We start from the raw sequence: 20294 nt of genomic DNA, 5'->3' as shown, positions 1-20294 counted from the left end.
GCACCCAAACAAAATCTATGTCCTTTCTTTCACACAAATAGAGCTTTCTTTCAGTGGTATTTGATCACCTGCTTGAACCTCTACAAAAAAATTACCGACAAGTGCTAACAGAGATCAGGCCTGATTCTGTGAACACTGCGGTTTTGTGTGCAATGTATCAAGTGACAGTTATCTACTGACACTGCACTTGCTGGGGGAGAAAGGGGGGCATAGGGGCTAAACGCAGCTGCTGGCAGGTTTCGGGGCTGATCCCCCTAACGCTGCATTTTTGGGGCTACTATAGTAATGTGAATGCTGGTATAGCGCTGACCTGATCAAAGATATTGATCCAATCAGACACTATACTAGCAATGGAGGTTTAGCGTGCAAGTGAGCGTGTTCCTGGCAATCAAGGGGTCAAATGTGATTACTTGTGTACTAGCGGCAATCTGACGCTATCTGGGAGGGGCGCTAACTGATGCTAACACTATCGGAAGTCACCAGTGACACTAATACAGTGATCAGTAAAAATCTGTTCACTGTAATCAATGACACTGGTGACAGGGCAGTGAAGGGGTTAACTGGGGGGTGATCAAGGGGTTAAATGGGATTACTGGTGTACTAGCGGGCAAACTGGCGCTATCTGGGAGGGGCGCTAACACTATCAGAAGTCGCCAAGGACACTAATACAGTGATCAGTAAAAATCTGTTCACTGTAATAAATGACACTGGTGACAGGGCAGTGAAGGGGTTAACTGGGGGGGCGATCAGGGGGTTAAATGTGTGCTAGGTGTGTTCTAACTGAAAGTGTAGTGCTTTGTACTCACAATTCTTCTGTCTTCTCTGTCTGGAACGGAATGTGCCCAGGCAGAGAAGAATGACATCATATCCTGTCCTTTGTAACTGTCAACACAGGACAGGATAGGACAGGGACTGATCATTCGATTTCAGTCGGACATCACTTGCTGAAACCGAATGATTGATCCCTTGGGGATCGAATAGTGACACCCGTGGGTCGGCGGGGGCGTGCGCGTGCCCCCCTGCCCACGAAAACCTCGGGAGCACGGGACACGTTTAAAAATGTGGTTTTGCGCAGCCGTGCCGCCCTGCCACCATTTTAATACAGTGGCTGGGCGGCAACAGGTTAAACCTCATTTGCCACATAGTTGGCCAATTAAAAGAGAGCATTGCGATCAGCTTGTAATTTGGAAACGTTATTTCACTGCATAGCTTAGTATCATCTGCAAAGACTGAAATGGTACTTTTAATTCCAGTCCCTATATCATTTATAAAAATATTAAAACTAAGGATCTGAACACTGAACCTTGGGGTGAACAAGGGCACCATTTCAGTGCTTCCCATGGGTGCTATTTTCCATAGATACCCCTCTGACAGTATGGAGTATTTACATTAAGCCATACAACCCAAACTAAGGTTCTAAATCCTCCCTGATCAACTAAATAACCTTCTTTTGTGGCATGTGGAATTGGAGAGATCTCCCATCTAACTGGCTACTGTCACTGGGTAAGAACTTGAGGAGAAATCTGTTCAGTGGGTAAGCATACAGCTTTACCAGATGGAGGCTCTAACCCTACCCAAATCTAATTTTAAACAAATTTTTGGCAGGAATTCTATTCTAACAGAATACATTCTACACCCACTTGACAAACCTGTGCTTTCGTGAAGAGCCCATCAGGCTAGCTTGAAAAAAGTCTCCTGCCCTGAGTGTGTCTTGGGTCATAAATTAACAGAGAGCAGAGGTGTGGAGGTGAGAACAATGTTCCACTGTCACTTTTCAGGTCTGATTATCTCTAGTTGCTATAGGCTAGTAAACTATCTGAGACTGTTGGTCTCTCCAACACGTTATTAAATGAAGCTTAATATCTCCTTCTGGACTAATAAAGTTCCACTACATCTCTTCAGTCCAATATAACTTGGCTAAGAGGAAAGCCAGAGTACTAAAACATATGGTATCTTGATTAGAGATGAGCGAAGAAATGAAAAATTCGATTCGACTGATTCGGCGAATTCGTGGACAATATTCGATTCGAGTCGAATAAATTCGCTGTGAATTTAACTTAAAAAAGGGTGTTTCTAGGCTTCAGAGAGACTTAATATTAGTGCAGAACACTGTACCTTTAATTTAAATGCCCTTGGAGTCTGCTGGGGAAGAGAAATAATACTGTCAGTCAGTATGACATGCAGATGAGTGCCGTCGATCTTAGAATCACCGCACACTTCACTCATTTGGGCAGTCACGGGGCCAAAACCAGAGTGTGGAGCCACAGTGTGGCGGTGGAGGCAGCAGCAATGGGAGGCCATACAGCACCCTATGACAAAAATGGAAACCACCAGCAGTGTGAGGAGACCTGAAAGTGGCACATGGCAGAGTGTGGCGATAGAGACAGCAGCAATGGGAGGCCGTACAGGGACCCATGACACACTCTGGACCTGGCAGCAGCATGAGGAGGCGGTACAGGGGCCCATGACAGATTACGGGCCTGGCAGCAGCATGAGGAGTCGGTACAGGGGCCCATGGCAGATTACGGGCCTGGCAGCAGCAATGGGAGGCCGTACAGGGACCCATGACACACTCTGGACCTGGCAGCAGCATGGGGAGGCGGTACAGGGGCCCATGACAGATTACGGGCCTGGCAGCAGCATGAGGAGTCGGTACGGGGGCCCATGACACACTCTGGACCTGGCAGCAGCATGAGGAGGCGGTACAGGGGCGCATGACAGATTACGAGCCTGGCAGCAGCAACTTGGACAGGAGGACGTTCAGCTTCTGCACCGTCGGGTGCGTGCTCGCAAACTGTTGTCTCTTGGAAACGGATTCCAAGAAAGACTGCTGACGGAATCCGTGAAGAGGAGTAGCAGGAGAAGGAGCATCTGAACGAGCGGAATATGCCAACAAGCGACAACAGTGGCCCATGACAGATTACGGGCCTGGCAGCAGCATGAGGAGTCGGTACGGGGGCCCATGGCAGATTACGGGCCTGGCAGCAGCTATGGGAGGCCCGTAATCTGCCAGCACCCTATGACAAAAAATGGAACCCACCAGCAGTGTGAGGAGACCTGAAAGTGGCACATGGCAGAGTGTGGCGATGGAGACAGCAGCAATGGGAGGCCGTACAGGGACCCATGAGAGACTCTGGACCTGGCAGCAGCATGAGGAGGCGGTATAGGGGCCCATGGCAGATTAGGGGCCTGGCAGCAGCTATGGGAGGCCCGTAATCTGCCAGCACCCTATGACAAAAAATGGAACACACCAGCAGTGTGAGGAGACCTGAAAGTGGCACATGGCAGAGTGTGGCGATGGAGGCAGCAGCAATGGGAGGCCGTACAGGGACCCATGAGAGACTCTGGACTTGGCAGCAGCATGAGGAGGCGGTATAGGGGCCCATGGCAGATTAGGGGCCTGGCAGCAGCTATGGGAGGCCCGTAATCTGCCAGCACCCTATGACAAAAAATGGAACACACCAGCAGTGTGAGGAGACCTGAAAGTGGCACATGTTTGGGGCATGATTCATGGCGGATTTAGTCAGTTGTGTCAGGAACTGGTGGTTTGAAATCCAGACTAATCCACGCCTGATTCATTTTCACAAACGTGAGTCTCTCCACACTTTGGGTGGACAGTCGTGTCCTCCGCGGAGTTGCAATACCTCCTGCCGCACTAAACACGCGCTCCGATGCCACGCTACTGGCCGGGCATGACAGCCTTTCAAGGGCAAATTCAGCTAGTTGGGGCCAAAGGTCAAGTTTCGTTGCCCAGTAGTCAAGGGGATTGTCTACCTCGGTTGGCAGGGTGCTGTCCAAGTAGGCCTAAGCCTGTTGTTTGAGCTCCTGCTCCAGGTCCACCTGATGCTGCTGCTGCTGCTGCGGCTGGTTAGTAGTTTCCTCACTGCGCTGGTGAAGAAAGCTACTCATCATCGACTGCAGACTGAGGCAGCCGCTGCTGGTGGAGCTGCCACTGCTCCTACCACCCCACCCCTCCCCTGCTGCCATGGCAGCGGAACACGAGCGCACAGGGCCCACAGTGTCTGAGGATGGACGTTGGCGCAGACAGGCAGAGACCAGCTGACTACATAGGTGTTTTTTATAGTACGTTATTTTGGCCTCCCTCTCAGCAGGTGTGAAAAAGGCCACCATTTTTGAACGGTAGCGAGGGTCCAACAAGGTGGACAGCCAAAAGTCATCCCTCTGTCTGATGGTTATTATTCGGCTGTCGCTACGCAAGCAACCGAGCATGCTATGGGCCATTTGTGCCAAGGAATGCGAGGGACTCCCTGCCTCCATCTCCACAGCATACTGCCACGGTGCGTCTAGGTCCTCTGTCTCCTCTTCCTCCTCCTCTACCAGATGCTCCTGCTCCTCCACTCCTGTCCGCTGAGTGGAAAAACCACCCATTTCACTCAATAATTCCTGAGCACCAATGTCCTCCTCTACCTCCTCCTCTTCTTCCAGTCCTGCCCCCACAGGGGCCATGTGGCGTTGAGATCTGTGCGCCACGTCTACCGCACCCTGACCAGCCATTGTTAACAGCATTTGTTCCAGGACGTGCAACAGAGGAATGACGTCGTTCATCCCATAGTCCTGCCGACTCACGAATAGCGTGGCCTCCTCAAAGGGCCTGAGCAAGCGCAGGTGTCACGCATGAGCTGCCAATGGCTGACATCTAAGTTACACAGGGAGTACCTTTATCTGCTTTTAACATCAGGAAATCTGTGATGGCCTTTTGCTGTTCGTAAAGGCGGTCTAACATATGTAGGGTTGAATTCCACCTTGTTGCAACGTCACAGCATGAGGAGTCGGTATAGGGGCCCATGGCAGATTAGGGGCCTGGCAGCAGTTATGGGAGGCCCATAATCTGCCAGCACCCTATGACAAAAAATGGAACACACCAGCAGTGTGAGGAGACCTGAAAGTGGCACATGGCAGAGTGTGGCGATGGAGACAGCAGCAATGGGAGGCCGTACAGGGACCCATGAGAGACTCTGGACCTGGCAGCAGCATGAGGAGGCGGTATATAGGGGCCTACGGCAGATTAGGGGCCTGGCAGCAGCTATAGGAGGCCCGTAATCTGCCAGCACCCTATGTCAAAAAATTCAACACACCAGCAGTGTGTGAGGAGACCTGAAAGTGGCACATGGCAGAGTGTGGCGATGGAGACAGCAGCAATGGGAGGCCGTACAGGGACCCATGACAGACTCTGGACTTGGCAGCAGCATGAGGAGGCGGTATATAGGGGCTTATGGCAGATTAGGGGCCTGGCAGCAGCTATAGGAGGCCCGTAATCTGCCAGCACCCTATGTCAAAAAATTCAACACACCAGCAGTGTGAGGAGACCTGAAAGTGGCACATGGCAGAGTGTGGCGATGGAGACAGCAGCAATGGGAGGCCGTACAGGGACCCATGACAGACTCTGAACTTGGCAGCAGCATGAGGAGGCGGTATATAGGGGCCCATGGCAGATTAGGGGCCTGGCAGCAGCTATAGGAGGCCCGTAATCTGCCAGCACCCTATGTCAAAAAATTCAACACACCAGCAGTGTGAGGAGACCTGAAAGTGGCACATGGCAGAGTGTGGCGATGGAGACAGCAGCAATGGGAGGCCGTACAGGGACCCATGACAGACTCTGGACTTGGCAGCAGCATGAGGAGGCGGTATATAGGGGCCCATGGCAGATTAGGGGCCTGGCAGCAGCTATGTGAGGCCTGTAATCTGCCTGCACCCTATGTCAAAAAATTTAACACACCAGCAGTGTGAAGAGACCTGAAAGTGGCACATGGCAGCAGAGTGTGGCGATGGAGACAGCAGCAATGGGAGGCCGTACAGGGACCCATGAGAGACTCTAGACTTGGCAGCAGCATGAGGAGGCGGTATATAGGGGCCCATGGCAGATTAGGGGCCTGGCAGCAGCTATGTGAGGCCCGTAATCTGCCTGCACCCTATGTCCAAAAATTAAACACACCAGCAGTGTGAAGAGACCTGAAAGTGGCACATGGCAGCAGAGTGTGGCGATGGAGACAGCAGCAATGGGAGGCCGTACAGGGACCCATGAGAGACTCTAGACTTGGCAGCAGCATGAGGAGGCGGTATATAGGGGCCCATGGCAGATTAGGGGCCTGGCAGCAGCTATGTGAGGCCCGTAATCTGCCTGCACCCTATGTCAAAAAATTAAACACACCAGCAGTGTGAAGAGACCTGAAAGTGGCACATGGCAGCAGAGTGTGGCGATGGAGACAGCAGCAATGGGAGGCCGTACAGGGACCATGACAGACTCTGGACTTGGCAGCAGCATGAGGAGGCGGTATATAGGGGCCCATGGCAGATTAGGGGCCTGGCAGCAGCTATGTGAGGCCCGTAATCTGCCTGCACCCTATGTCAAAAAATTTAACACACCAGCAGTGTGAAGAGACCTGAAAGTGGCACATGGCAGCAGAGTGTGGCGATGGAGACAGCAGCAATGGGAGGCCGTACAGGGACCATGACAGACTCTGGACTTGGCAGCAGCATGAGGAGGCGGTATATAGGGGCCCATGGCAGATTAGGGGCCTGGCAGCAGCTATGTGAGGCCCGTAATCTGCCTGCACCCTATGTCAAAAAATTTAACACACCAGCAGTGTGAAGAGACCTGAAAGTGGCACATGGCAGAGTGTGGCGATGGAGACAGCAGCAATGGGAGGCCGTACAGGGACCATGACAGACTCTGGACTTGGCAGCAGCATGAGGAGGCGGTATATAGGGGCCCATGGCAGATTAGGGGCCTGGCAGCAGCTATGTGAGGCCCGTAATCTGCCTGCACCCTATGTCAAAAAATTTAACACACCAGCAGTGTGAAGAGACCTGAAAGTGGCACATGGCAGCAGAGTGTGGCGATGGAGACAGCAGCAATGGGAGGCCGTACAGGGACCCATGAGAGACTCTAGACTTGGCAGCAGCATGAGGAGGCGGTATATAGGGGCCCATGGCAGATTAGGGGCCTGGCAGCAGCTATGTGAGGCCCGTAATCTGCCTGCACCCTATGTCAAAAAATTAAACACACCAGCAGTGTGAAGAGACCTGAAAGTGGCACATGGCAGCAGAGTGTGGCGATGGAGACAGCAGCAATGGGAGGCCGTACAGGGACCCATGAGAGACTCTGGACCTGGCAGCAGCATGAGGAGGCGGTATATAGGGGCCTATGGCAGATTAGGGGCCTGGCAGCAGCTATGTGAGGCCCGTAATCTGCCTGCACCCTATGTCAAAAAATTAAACACACCAGCAGTGTGAAGAGACCTGAAAGTGGCACATGGCAGCAGAGTGTGGCGATGGAGACAGCAGCAATGGGAGGCCGTACAGGGACCATGACAGACTCTGGACTTGGCAGCAGCATGAGGAGGCGGTATATAGGGGCCCATGGCAGATTAGGGGCCTGGCAGCAGCTATGTGAGGCCCGTAATCTGCCTGCACCCTATGTCAAAAAATTTAACACACCAGCAGTGTGAAGAGACCTGAAAGTGGCACATGGCAGCAGAGTGTGGCGATGGAGAAAGCAGCAATGGGAGGCCGTACAGGGACCCATGAGAGACTCTGGACCTGGCAGCAGCATGAGGAGGCGGTATATAGGGGCCTATGGCAGATTAGGGGCCTGGCAGCAGCTATGTGAGGCCCGTAATCTGCCTGCACCCTATGTCAAAAAATTAAACACACCAGCAGTGTGAAGAGACCTGAAAGTGGCACATGGCAGAGTGTGGCGATGGAGACAGCAGCAATGGGAGGCCGTACAGGGACCATGACAGACTCTGGACTTGGCAGCAGCATGAGGAGGCGGTATATAGGGGCCCATGGCAGATTAGGGGCCTGGCAGCAGCTATGTGAGGCCCGTAATCTGCCTGCACCCTATGTCAAAAAATTTAACACACCAGCAGTGTGAAGAGACCTGAAAGTGGCACATGGCAGCAGAGTGTGGCGATGGAGACAGCAGCAATGGGAGGCCGTACAGGGACCATGACAGACTCTGGACTTGGCAGCAGCATGAGGAGGCGGTATATAGGGGCCCATGGCAGATTAGGGGCCTGGCAGCAGCTATGGGAGGCCCGTAATCTGCCAGCACCCTATGTCAAAAAATTTAACACACCAGCAGTGTGAAGAGACCTGAAAGTGGCACATGGCATGAGAGACTCTGGACCTGGCAGCAGCAGGAGGAGGCGGTATAGGGGCCCATGGCTGATTAGGGGCCTGGCAGCAGCTATGTGAGGCCCGTTATCTTGCAGCACCCTATGTCAAAAAATTTAACACACCAGCAGTGTGAAGAGACCTGAAAGTGGCACATGGCAGCAGAGTGTGGCGATGGAGACAGCAGCAATGGGAGGCCGTACAGGGACCATGACAGACTCTGGACTTGGCAGCAGCATGAGGAGGCGGTATATAGGGGCCCATGGCAGATTAGGGGCCTGGCAGCAGCTATGTGAGGCCCGTAATCTGCCTGCACCCTATGTCAAAAAATTTAACACACCAGCAGTGTGAAGAGACCTGAAAGTGGCACATGGCAGCAGAGTGTGGCGATGGAGACAGCAGCAATGGGAGGCCGTACAGGGACCATGACAGACTCTGGACTTGGCAGCAGCATGAGGAGGCGGTATATAGGGGCCCATGGCAGATTAGGGGCCTGGCAGCAGCTATGTGAGGCCCGTAATCTGCCTGCACCCTATGTCAAAAAATTTAACACACCAGCAGTGTGAAGAGACCTGAAAGTGGCACATGGCAGCAGAGTGTGGCGATGGAGACAGCAGCAATGGGAGGCCGTACAGGGACCCATGAGAGACTCTAGACTTGGCAGCAGCATGAGGAGGCGGTATATAGGGGCCCATGGCAGATTAGGGGCCTGGCAGCAGCTATGTGAGGCCCGTAATCTGCCTGCACCCTATGTCAAAAAATTAAACACACCAGCAGTGTGAAGAGACCTGAAAGTGGCACATGGCAGCAGAGTGTGGCGATGGAGACAGCAGCAATGGGAGGCCGTACAGGGACCATGACAGACTCTGGACTTGGCAGCAGCATGAGGAGGCGGTATATAGGGGCCCATGGCAGATTAGGGGCCTGGCAGCAGCTATGTGAGGCCCGTAATCTGCCTGCACCCTATGTCAAAAAATTTAACACACCAGCAGTGTGAAGAGACCTGAAAGTGGCACATGGCAGAGTGTGGCGATGGAGACAGCAGCAATGGGAGGCCGTACAGGGACCATGACAGACTCTGGACTTGGCAGCAGCATGAGGAGGCGGTATATAGGGGCCCATGGCAGATTAGGGGCCTGGCAGCAGCTATGTGAGGCCCGTAATCTGCCTGCACCCTATGTCAAAAAATTTAACACACCAGCAGTGTGAAGAGACCTGAAAGTGGCACATGGCAGAGTGTGGCGATGGAGACAGCAGCAATGGGAGGCCGTACAGGGACCATGAGAGACTCTGGACTTGGCAGCAGCATGAGGAGGCGGTATATAGGGGCCCATGGCAGATTAGGGGCCTGGCAGCAGCTATGTGAGGCCCGTAATCTGCCTGCACCCTATGTCAAAAAATTTAACACACCAGCAGTGTGAAGAGACCTGAAAGTGGCACATGGCAGCAGAGTGTGGCGATGGAGACAGCAGCAATGGGAGGCCGTACAGGGACCCATGAGAGACTCTAGACTTGGCAGCAGCATGAGGAGGCGGTATATAGGGGCCCATGGCAGATTAGGGGCCTGGCAGCAGCTATGTGAGGCCCGTAATCTGCCTGCACCCTATGTCAAAAAATTAAACACACCAGCAGTGTGAAGAGACCTGAAAGTGGCACATGGCAGCAGAGTGTGGCGATGGAGACAGCAGCAATGGGAGGCCGTACAGGGACCCATGAGAGACTCTGGACCTGGCAGCAGCATGAGGAGGCGGTATATAGGGGCCTATGGCAGATTAGGGGCCTGGCAGCAGCTATGTGAGGCCCGTAATCTGCCTGCACCCTATGTCAAAAAATTAAACACACCAGCAGTGTGAAGAGACCTGAAAGTGGCACATGGCAGCAGAGTGTGGCGATGGAGACAGCAGCAATGGGAGGCCGTACAGGGACCATGACAGACTCTGGACTTGGCAGCAGCATGAGGAGGCGGTATATAGGGGCCCATGGCAGATTAGGGGCCTGGCAGCAGCTATGTGAGGCCCGTAATCTGCCTGCACCCTATGTCAAAAAATTTAACACACCAGCAGTGTGAAGAGACCTGAAAGTGGCACATGGCAGCAGAGTGTGGCGATGGAGAAAGCAGCAATGGGAGGCCGTACAGGGACCCATGAGAGACTCTGGACCTGGCAGCAGCATGAGGAGGCGGTATATAGGGGCCTATGGCAGATTAGGGGCCTGGCAGCAGCTATGTGAGGCCCGTAATCTGCCTGCACCCTATGTCAAAAAATTAAACACACCAGCAGTGTGAAGAGACCTGAAAGTGGCACATGGCAGCAGAGTGTGGCGATGGAGACAGCAGCAATGGGAGGCCGTACAGGGACCATGACAGACTCTGGACTTGGCAGCAGCATGAGGAGGCGGTATATAGGGGCCCATGGCAGATTAGGGGCCTGGCAGCAGCTATGTGAGGCCCGTAATCTGCCTGCACCCTATGTCAAAAAATTTAACACACCAGCAGTGTGAAGAGACCTGAAAGTGGCACATGGCAGCAGAGTGTGGCGATGGAGACAGCAGCAATGGGAGGCCGTACAGGGACCATGACAGACTCTGGACTTGGCAGCAGCATGAGGAGGCGGTATATAGGGGCCCATGGCAGATTAGGGGCCTGGCAGCAGCTATGGGAGGCCCGTAATCTGCCAGCACCCTATGTCAAAAAATTTAACACACCAGCAGTGTGAAGAGACCTGAAAGTGGCACATGGCATGAGAGACTCTGGACCTGGCAGCAGCAGGAGGAGGCGGTATAGGGGCCCATGGCTGATTAGGGGCCTGGCAGCAGCTATGTGAGGCCCGTTATCTTGCAGCACCCTATGTCAAAAAATTTAACACACCAGCAGTGTGAAGAGACCTGAAAGTGGCACATGGCAGCAGAGTGTGGCGATGGAGACAGCAGCAATGGGAGGCCGTACAGGGACCATGACAGACTCTGGACTTGGCAGCAGCATGAGGAGGCGGTATATAGGGGCCCATGGCAGATTAGGGGCCTGGCAGCAGCTATGTGAGGCCCGTAATCTGCCTGCACCCTATGTCCAAAAATTTAACACACCAGCAGTGTGAAGAGACCTGAAAGTGGCACATGGCAGCAGAGTGTGGCGATGGAGACAGCAGCAATGGGAGGCCGTACAGGGACCATGACAGACTCTGGACTTGGCAGCAGCATGAGGAGGCGGTATATAGGGGCCCATGGCAGATTAGGGGCCTGGCAGCAGCTATGGGAGGCCCGTAATCTGCCAGCACCCTATGTCAAAAAATTTAACACACCAGCAGTGTGAAGAGACCTGAAAGTGGCACATGGCATGAGAGACTCTGGACCTGGCAGCAGCAGGAGGAGGCGGTATAGGGGCCCATGGCTGATTAGGGGCCTGGCAGCAGCTATGTGAGGCCCGTTATCTTGCAGCACCCTATGTCAAAAAATTTAACACACCAGCAGTGTGAAGAGACCTGAAAGTGGCACATGGCAGCAGAGTGTGGCGATGGAGACAGCAGCAATGGGAGGCCGTACAGGGACCCATGAGAGACTCTGGACCTGGCAGCAGCAGGAGGAGGTGGTATATAGGGGCCCATGGCAGATTAGGGGCCTGGCAGCAGCTATGTGAGGCCCGTAATCTGCCTGCACCCTATGTCAAAAAATTTAACACACCAGCAGTGTGAAGAGACCTGAAAGTGGCACATGGCAGCAGAGTGTGGCGATGGAGACAGCAGCAATGGGAGGCCGTACAGGGACCCATGAGAGACTCTAGACTTGGCAGCAGCATGAGGAGGCGGTATATAGGGGCCCATGGCAGATTAGGGGCCTGGCAGCAGCTATGTGAGGCCCGTAATCTGCCTGCACCCTATGTCAAAAAATTTAACACACCAGCAGTGTGAAGAGACCTGAAAGTGGCACATGGCAGCAGAGTGTGGCGATGGAGACAGCAGCAATGGGAGGCCGTACAGGGACCCATGAGAGACTCTGGACCTGGCAGCAGCAGGAGGAGGTGGTATATAGGGGCCTATGGCAGATTAGGGGCCTGGCAGCAGCTATAGGAGGCCCGTAATCTGCCAGCACCCTATGTCAAAAAATTCAACACACCAGCAGTGTGAGGAGACCTGAAAGTGGCACATGTTTGAGGCATGATTCATGGCGGATTTAGTCAGTTGTGTCAGGAACTGGTGGTTTGAAATCCAGACTAATCCACGCCTGATTCATTTTCACAAACGTGAGTCTCTCCACACTTTGGGTGGACAGTCGTGTCCTCCGCGGAGTTACAATACCTCCTGCCGCACTAAACACGCGCTCCGATGCCACGCTACTGGCCGGGCATGACAGCCTTTCAAGGGCAAATTCAGCTAGTTGGGGCCAAAGGTCAAGTTTCGTTGCCCAGTAGTCAAGGGGATTGTCTACCTCGGTTGGCAGGGTGCTGTCCAAGTAGGCCCAAGCCTGTTGTTTGAGCTCCTGCTCCAGGTCCACCTGATGCTGCTGCTGCTGCTGCGGCTGGTTAGTAGTTTCCTCACTGCGCTGGTGAAGAAAGCTACTCATCATCGACTGCAGACTGAGGCAGCCGCTGCTGGTGGAGCTGCCACTGCTCCTACCACCCCACCCCTCCCCTGCTGCCATGCCAGCGGAACGCGAGCGCACAGGGCCCACAGTGTCTGAGGATGGACGATGGCGCACAAAGGCAGAGACCAACTGACTACATAGGTGGTTTTTATAGTACGTAATTTTGGCCTCCCTCTCAGCAGGTGTGAAAAAGGCCACCATTTTGGACCGGTAGCGAGGGTCCAACAAGGTGGACAGCCAAAAGTCATCCCTCTGTCTGATGGTTATTATTCGGCTGTCGCTACGCAAGCAACCGAGCATGCTATGGGCCATTTGTGCCAAGGAATGCGAGGGACTCCCTGCCTCCATCTCCACAGCATACTGCCACGGTGCGTCTGGGTCCTCTGTCTCCTCCTCCTCCTCCTCTACCAGATGCTCCTGCTCCTCCACTCCTGTCCGCTGAGTGGAAAAACCACCCATTTCACTCAATAATTCCTGAGCACAAATGTCCTCCTCTACCTCCTCCTCTTCTTCCTGTCCTGCCCCCACAGGGGTCATGTGGCGTTGAGATCTGTGCGCCACGTCTACCGCACCCTGACCAGCCATTGTTAACAGCATTTGTTCCAGGACGTGCAACAGAGGAATGACGTCGTTCATCCCATAGTCCTGCCGACTCACGAATAGCGTGGCCTCCTCAAAGGGCCTGAGCAAGCGGCAGGTGTCACGCATGAGCTGCCAATGGCTGACATCTAAGTTACACAGGGGAGTACCTTTATCCGCTTGTAACATCAGGAAATCGGTGATGGCCTTTCGCTGCTCGTAAAGGCGGTCTAACATGTGTAGGGTTGAATTCCACCTTGTTGCAACGTCGCAGATCAGGCGATGCTGTGGAATTCCGTTCTGCCGCTGCAGCTCAATGAGGGTGTTCTTTGCGGTGTAGGAATGGCTGAAATGCATGCACAGTTTACGTGACATTTTAAGGATGTCTTGCAGTGGGATGGTGGATTTTAGGAACCGCTTGACAACCAGATTGAACACGTGAGCCATGCATGGCGCATGGCACAACCTTCCTTGACGCAGAGCAGACACCATGTTCTTTCCGTTGTCAGTCAACATGGTTCCGATTTTTAGTTTGCGCGGAGACAGCCATCTGTCGATTTCTCTGTTCATTACACTCAGCAGTTCCTCCCCTGTGTGACTACGTTCGCCAAGGCATACCAGGTGCAGCACAGCGTGACACCGTTGCGCCCTGCACATGTGATATGCCGGTCGGGTAATGGGACTTGGCACGGGGGTGGCGGCTGAGGACACGGCGGAAAAAGAGGTGGTAGAGGCGGACATGCTTGCTGGACCAAGGACGTGCAAACGTGGAGGCAAAAGCGTCGTGACCTGTCCAAGTTGCTGGTGCGGCTGTGCCGGCACCACGTTCACCCAGTGGGCCGTAAATGACATGTACTGTCCCTGACCGTAGTTACAGCTCCACACGTCGGCGCTGCCGTGCACTTTGGCAGAGACCGACATGCTCAAAGACTGGCCCACCATCTCTTCTACATGTGAATGCAGGGCTGGCACTGCCTTTTGGGCAAAGAAATGACGGCTTGGCACTCTCCACCGCGGCGCGGCACAAGCCATCATTTCTCGGAAAGGTGCTGAGTCCACCAGTTGGAAAGGGAGGGACTGCAGCACCAGCAACTTGGACAGGAGGACGTTCAGCTTTTGCACCGTCGGGTGCGTGCTCGCAAACTGTTGTCTCTTGGATACGGATTCCAAGAAAGACTGTTGACGGAATCCGAGAAGAGGAGTAGCAGGAGAAGGAGCATCTGAACGAGCGGAAGATGCCAATGAGCGACAACTCCCCTCAGCAGAGGTGTTGGAGCCTTGACTGGCTGATAGAGGGCGATTGACGACGTCGGGTGACGGAGCAAGTAACGGAGCGGGTGATGGAGCGGGGGCTGGGGCAGGCAGAACCGCCGTATGTTTATCACGGTTTTCCCAGGCCACCGAATGGTGACGCTGCATATGCTGACGCAACGCTGTAGTCCCAACATGGGCCCCCTGGCCACGCTTGCATTTCTGGCCACATAGTCGACATACGGCTACGTTTACTTCCTCGGGCGGCTTGAGGAAAAATTGCCACACCACCGAGTAGGAAACTTTGCCCCCGCTACTCTTCACTGGCTGACTGCTACTTCCTCCGTGCGCACCGGCACCACTACTGGCCGTGGTGGTAGGCTGCAGTGGAGCTGGTGCTCTACTCCGTGGACGTTTGGCTCCACTGACACTGATGCGACCCTGCTGCTGTCTCCTGGGCAACCCACCGACTGTTTTGCTCGCTGCCAAGCTGCCACCCTCTTCTCCTGATGATGCGGAAGAAATTGCCTGATGACGACGAGGCTGCCAAGTGCGATCAACCTCCTCATCATCAAGTAGGGTCTCCGCCTCACTACTAGCCCCCTCGGCTGCGTCTGGGTCAGGAGACAGACCTGTCTCTAGACCGGCTACCGAGCCACTCTCCTCGCCAGTACTTGTTCGCTTGGCTGCTGAAAAGGCCGATGTCTCCCCCCGTTCCTGACCGCCCTCTGTTAGCTCTTCCTCACTGTACAGTGGGGCTGAGCCCACAGCATGCGATACTTCGCTTGGTGAGGGAACAGCAAAGGACAGGGGCAGGTAGAGGACACGTGATTTCAGTGGGCTTGGTCCCGGGCCATGCCAACTAACGGTTGTGTCTGACGTACCCACCGACCGTTGGCTGTAGGTGTCAGAGGTGACCTGGGAAGAGGAAGACGACCGAGCCAACCAATCAATGACGGCAGGGTTGTCGGTGGAGACACGACCGCTGGATGACACCGGGAGCACTGGCCTCTGGCTGCGAATACTGCTGCCTCGACCCCTTCCTCTGCTGCCACGTCTGCTCGCTCCTAAAACATTGCCTCCTCTGCCACTCCTCTGCATGTTGTCTGACATACTATTTAATTCAACGATTAGGTGTCCCTGAGTAACAATTCTCTGGCACTCAGTAACAATTCTGTCTGTCCCTGAGTATGAATTCTGTGGCCCTGAGTAACAATTCTGTGTCTGTGCGAGTAACAATTCTGTGTCTGTGCGAGTAACAATTCTGTGTCTGTGCAAGTAACAATTTTGTGTCTGTGCGAGTAACAATTCTCTGGCACTCAGTAACAATTCTGTCTGTCCCTGAGTAACAATTCTCTGGCACTCAGTAACAATTCTGTCTGTCCCTGAGTAACAATTCTCTGGCACTCAGTAACAATTCTGTCTGTCCCTGAGTAACAATTCTCTGGCACTCAGTAACAATTCTGTCTGTCCCTGAGTAACAATTCTCTGGCACTCAGTAACAATTCTGTCTGTCCCTGAGTATGAATTCTGTGGCCCTGAGTAACAATTCTGTGTCTGCGCGAGTAACAATTCTGTGTCTGTGCAAGTAACAATTTTGTGTCTGTGCGAGTAACAATTCTCTGGCACTCAGTAACAATTCTGTCTGTCCCTGAGTATGAATTCTGTGGCCCTGAGTAACAATTCTGTGTCTGTGCGAGTAACAATTCTGTGTCTGTGCGAGTAACAATTCTGTGTCTGTGCAAGTAACAATTTTGTGTCTGTGCGAGTAACAATTCTCTGGCACTCAGTAACAATTCTGTCTGTCCCTGAGTAACAATTCTCTGGCACTCAGTAACAATTCTGTCTGTCCCTGAGTAACAATTCTCTGGCACTCAGTAACAATTCTGTCTGTCCCTGAGTAACAATTCTCTGGCACTCAGTAACAATTCTGTCTGTCCCTGAGTAACAATTCTCTGGCACTCAGTAACAATTCTGTCTGTCCCTGAGTATGAATTCTGTGGCCCTGAGTAACAATTCTGTGTCTGTGCGAGTAACAATTCTGTGTCTGTGCAAGTAACAATTTTGTGTCTGTGCGAGTAACAATTCTCTGGCACTCAGTAACAATTCTGTCTGTCCCTGAGTAACAATTCTCTGGCACTCAGTAACAATTCTGTCTGTCCCTGAGTAACAATTCTCTGGCACTCAGTAACAATTCTGTCTGTCCCTGAGTATGAATTCTGTGGCCCTGAGTAACAATTCTGTCTCTGTGCGAGTAACAATTCTGTGTCTGTGCAAGTAACAATTTTGTGTCTGTGAGAGTAACAATTCTCTGGCACTCAGTAACAATTCTGTCTGTCCCTGAGTAAGAATTCTCTGGCACTCAGTAACAATTCTGTCTGTCCCTGAGTAACAATTCTCTGGCACTCAGTAACAATTCTGTCTGTCCCTGAGTAACAATTCTGTCTGTCCCTGAGTATGAATTCTGTGGCCCTGAGTAAGAATTCTCTGGCACTCAGTAACAATTCTGTCTGTCCCTGAGTATGAATTCTGTGGCCCTGAGTAACAATTGTGTGTCTGTGCAAGTAACAATTCTGTGTCTGTGCAAGTAACAATTTTGTGTCTGTGAGAGTAACAATTCTCTGGCACTCAGTAACAATTCTGTCTGTCCCTGAGTAACAATTCTCTGGCACTCAGTAACAATTCTGTCTGTCCCTGAGTATGAATTCTGTGGCCCTGAGTAACAATTCTGTCTCTGTGCGAGTAACAATTCTGTGTCTGTGCAAGTAACAATTTTGTGTCTGTGAGAGTAACAATTCTCTGGCACTCAGTAACAATTCTGTCTGTCCCTGAGTAAGAATTCTCTGGCACTCAGTAACAATTCTGTCTGTCCCTGAGTAACAATTCTCTGGCACTCAGTAACAATTCTGTCTGTCCCTGAGTATGAATTCTGTGGCCCTGAGTAACAATTCTGTGTCTGTGCGAGTAACAATTCTGTGTCTGTGCAAGTAACAATTTTGTGTCTGTGCGAGTAACAATTCTCTGGCACTCAGTAACAATTCTGTCTGTCCCTGAGTAACAATTCTCTGGCACTCAGTAACAATTCTGTCTGTCCCTGAGTATGAATTCTGTGGCCCTGAGTAACAATTCTGTGTCTGTGCGAGTAACAATTCTGTGTCTGTGCAAGTAACAATTTTGTGTCTGTGCGAGTAACAATTCTCTGGCACTCAGTAACAATTCTGTCTGTCCCTGAGTAACAATTCTCTGGCACTCAGTAACAATTCTGTCTGTCCCTGAGTAACAATTCTCTGGCACTCAGTAACAATTCTGTCTGTCCCTGAGTAACAATTCTCTGGCACTCAGTAACAATTCTGTCTGTCCCTGAGTAACAATTCTCTGGCGCTCAGTAACAATTCTGTCTGTCCCTGAGTATGAATTCTGTGGCCCTGAGTAACAATTCTGTGTCTGTGCGAGTAACAATTCTGTGTCTGTGCAAGTAACAATTTTGTGTCTGTGCGAGTAACAATTCTCTGGCACTCAGTAACAATTCTGTCTGTCCCTGAGTAACAATTCTCTGGCACTCAGTAACAATTCTGTCTGTCCCTGAGTAACAATTCTCTGGCACTCAGTAACAATTCTGTCTGTCCCTGAGTATGAATTCTGTGGCCCTGAGTAACAATTCTGTGTCTGCGCGAGTAACAATTCTGTGTCTGTGCAAGTAACAATTTTGTGTCTGTGCGAGTAACAATTCTCTGGCACTCAGTAACAATTCTGTCTGTCCCTGAGTAACAATTCTCTGGCACTCAGTAACAATTCTGTCTGTCCCTGAGTAACAATTCTCTGGCACTCAGTAACAATTCTGTCTGTCCCTGAGTAACAATTCTCTGGCACTCAGTAACAATTCTGTCTGTCCCTGAGTAACAATTCTCTGGCACTCAGTAACAATTCTGTCTGTCCCTGAGTAACAATTCTCTGGCACTCAGTAACAATTCTGTCTGTCCCTGAGTAACAATTCTCTGGCACTCAGTAACAATTCTGTCTGTCCCTGAGTAACAATTCTGTCTGTCCCTGAGAATGAATTCTGTGGCCCTGAGTAAGAATTCTCTGGCACTCAGTAACAATTCTGTCTGTCCCTGAGTAACAATTCTCTGGCACTCAGTAACAATTCTGTCTGTCCCTGAGTAAAAATTCTGTGGCCCTAATAACGTTTCTGTGGCCCTAAGTAACAATTCTCTGGCACTGAGTAACAATTCTGTCTGTCCCTGAGTATGAATTCTGTGGCCCTAACTAGCGTTTCTTTGTCCCTAAATAACGATTCTGTGGCCCTCATTAACAAGTCTGTGTCCCTGAGTAATGGTTCTCTGTCCCTAAGTAACTTCTCTCTGTCCCCAATTCTCGTTTCTGTGGCCCTAACTCTGTCCCTGTCCCTAGTACAGAGCGGTCTGCCTCTGTTCAATGACTGCAGGCAAATGAAGATTTCCAAAATGGCCGCTATATATACCTCGACCATTACACAGTGCTGGCTGGCTGGCTGCTGATTGGCTGATGCGATCACATGTCGTTGAGGAATGCATTATGGGGCAGCGCGCCTTGTCTGCGCGCCTTCCCCGACATCCCCGCTCCGTCGCCGCACATGTCAGCCGCCATTTTCGGAAAAATTTCGATTCGCGCGTCCGAATTAGGCTGTTTTTCGGATTCGGCACGAATCGAAATTTTTCCGATATTCGACTCGAATTCCACTTCGGATACTTCGATTCGCTCATCTCTAATCTTGATGTAAAACAAGTGTCAGTATTATTTTTTTTTTTCATTGTTGTTTTGTACAGGGATCAACAAGACAAAGCCAGATGCTCCAAAACACATAGCGCTACAGTGTCGCTTAATCCTGGGTGGTTAAAGAAAAAAGCAATATGTGGAATTAACGGAGTTAATTAAAGATGCAGATTAAACAAAAAATAATAAAAAAGCAAGATTGTGCAGTGGGAGAAAAGGATAGAATAACCTCCGGCATGGAGACACGGACATGCAGCAGTTGTCAGTCACCTAGCAACACGTTTCCTATCCCCGCTGTGCTCTTTAATTCAGCAAATCTGCTCAGGATGTTGGGCTGTTCTCCTGACAAAAAGCATTATGTAGTAGACTGAAGGATACAAAAATCCACTGTACACAACACTCTGCTCCCTATTGACCACTGATCCTTTCTCTCAACCCACAAAAGAGGCCAGCACAATGCCCTGAAAAGGGAAAAGTCTCAACAGAGAAAACATTAGCTTGTAATTGAGATTGACTACATAATGAAAATGATGTTCTTTTTTAAATTCTGCTTGTTGAAGACACACTTTTTTGTTTCCTGGCACTCAAAGCACATCCCTGCTGGGAAAAGGGGCAAATATTGAAAAAACTCAAAACTGTGCTTTTTATTTTCATTGAAAACACACATTTTGTAACAAGATGTCTGGGTCCATCTACCAAGAACTTAAACAAGAAAAGGCAATAGAGGGAAAAGTTGTATAGAGCGCATTTACAACAGACCTGTTTAAAGGCAGAACCCAACAGCAACCTATAAAAGTCATTCATTTCTCTGACAAAGCAGAGACAAATGCGTACCTTGCCAGTTTGTACACATTGCATTGCAGCTGCCAATGGTAATTTTGTCAATCAGCAGTGCTGAAGAGAACCAAGGCCTCCTTAATTAAGAAAAAAAAAAATCACATTTTTAGTAAGTATAAACTCTGTTTTATAAGTTATTTTATATGTTTTGTCATATACTT

Source organism: Staurois parvus, unplaced genomic scaffold, assembly GCF_062004578.1.
Source record: "Staurois parvus isolate SC_StPar_1 unplaced genomic scaffold, SC_StPar_1.0 ptg000171l, whole genome shotgun sequence".
NCBI lineage: Eukaryota > Metazoa > Chordata > Amphibia > Anura > Ranidae > Staurois > Staurois parvus.
This window is presented reverse-complemented; position numbering follows the sequence as displayed.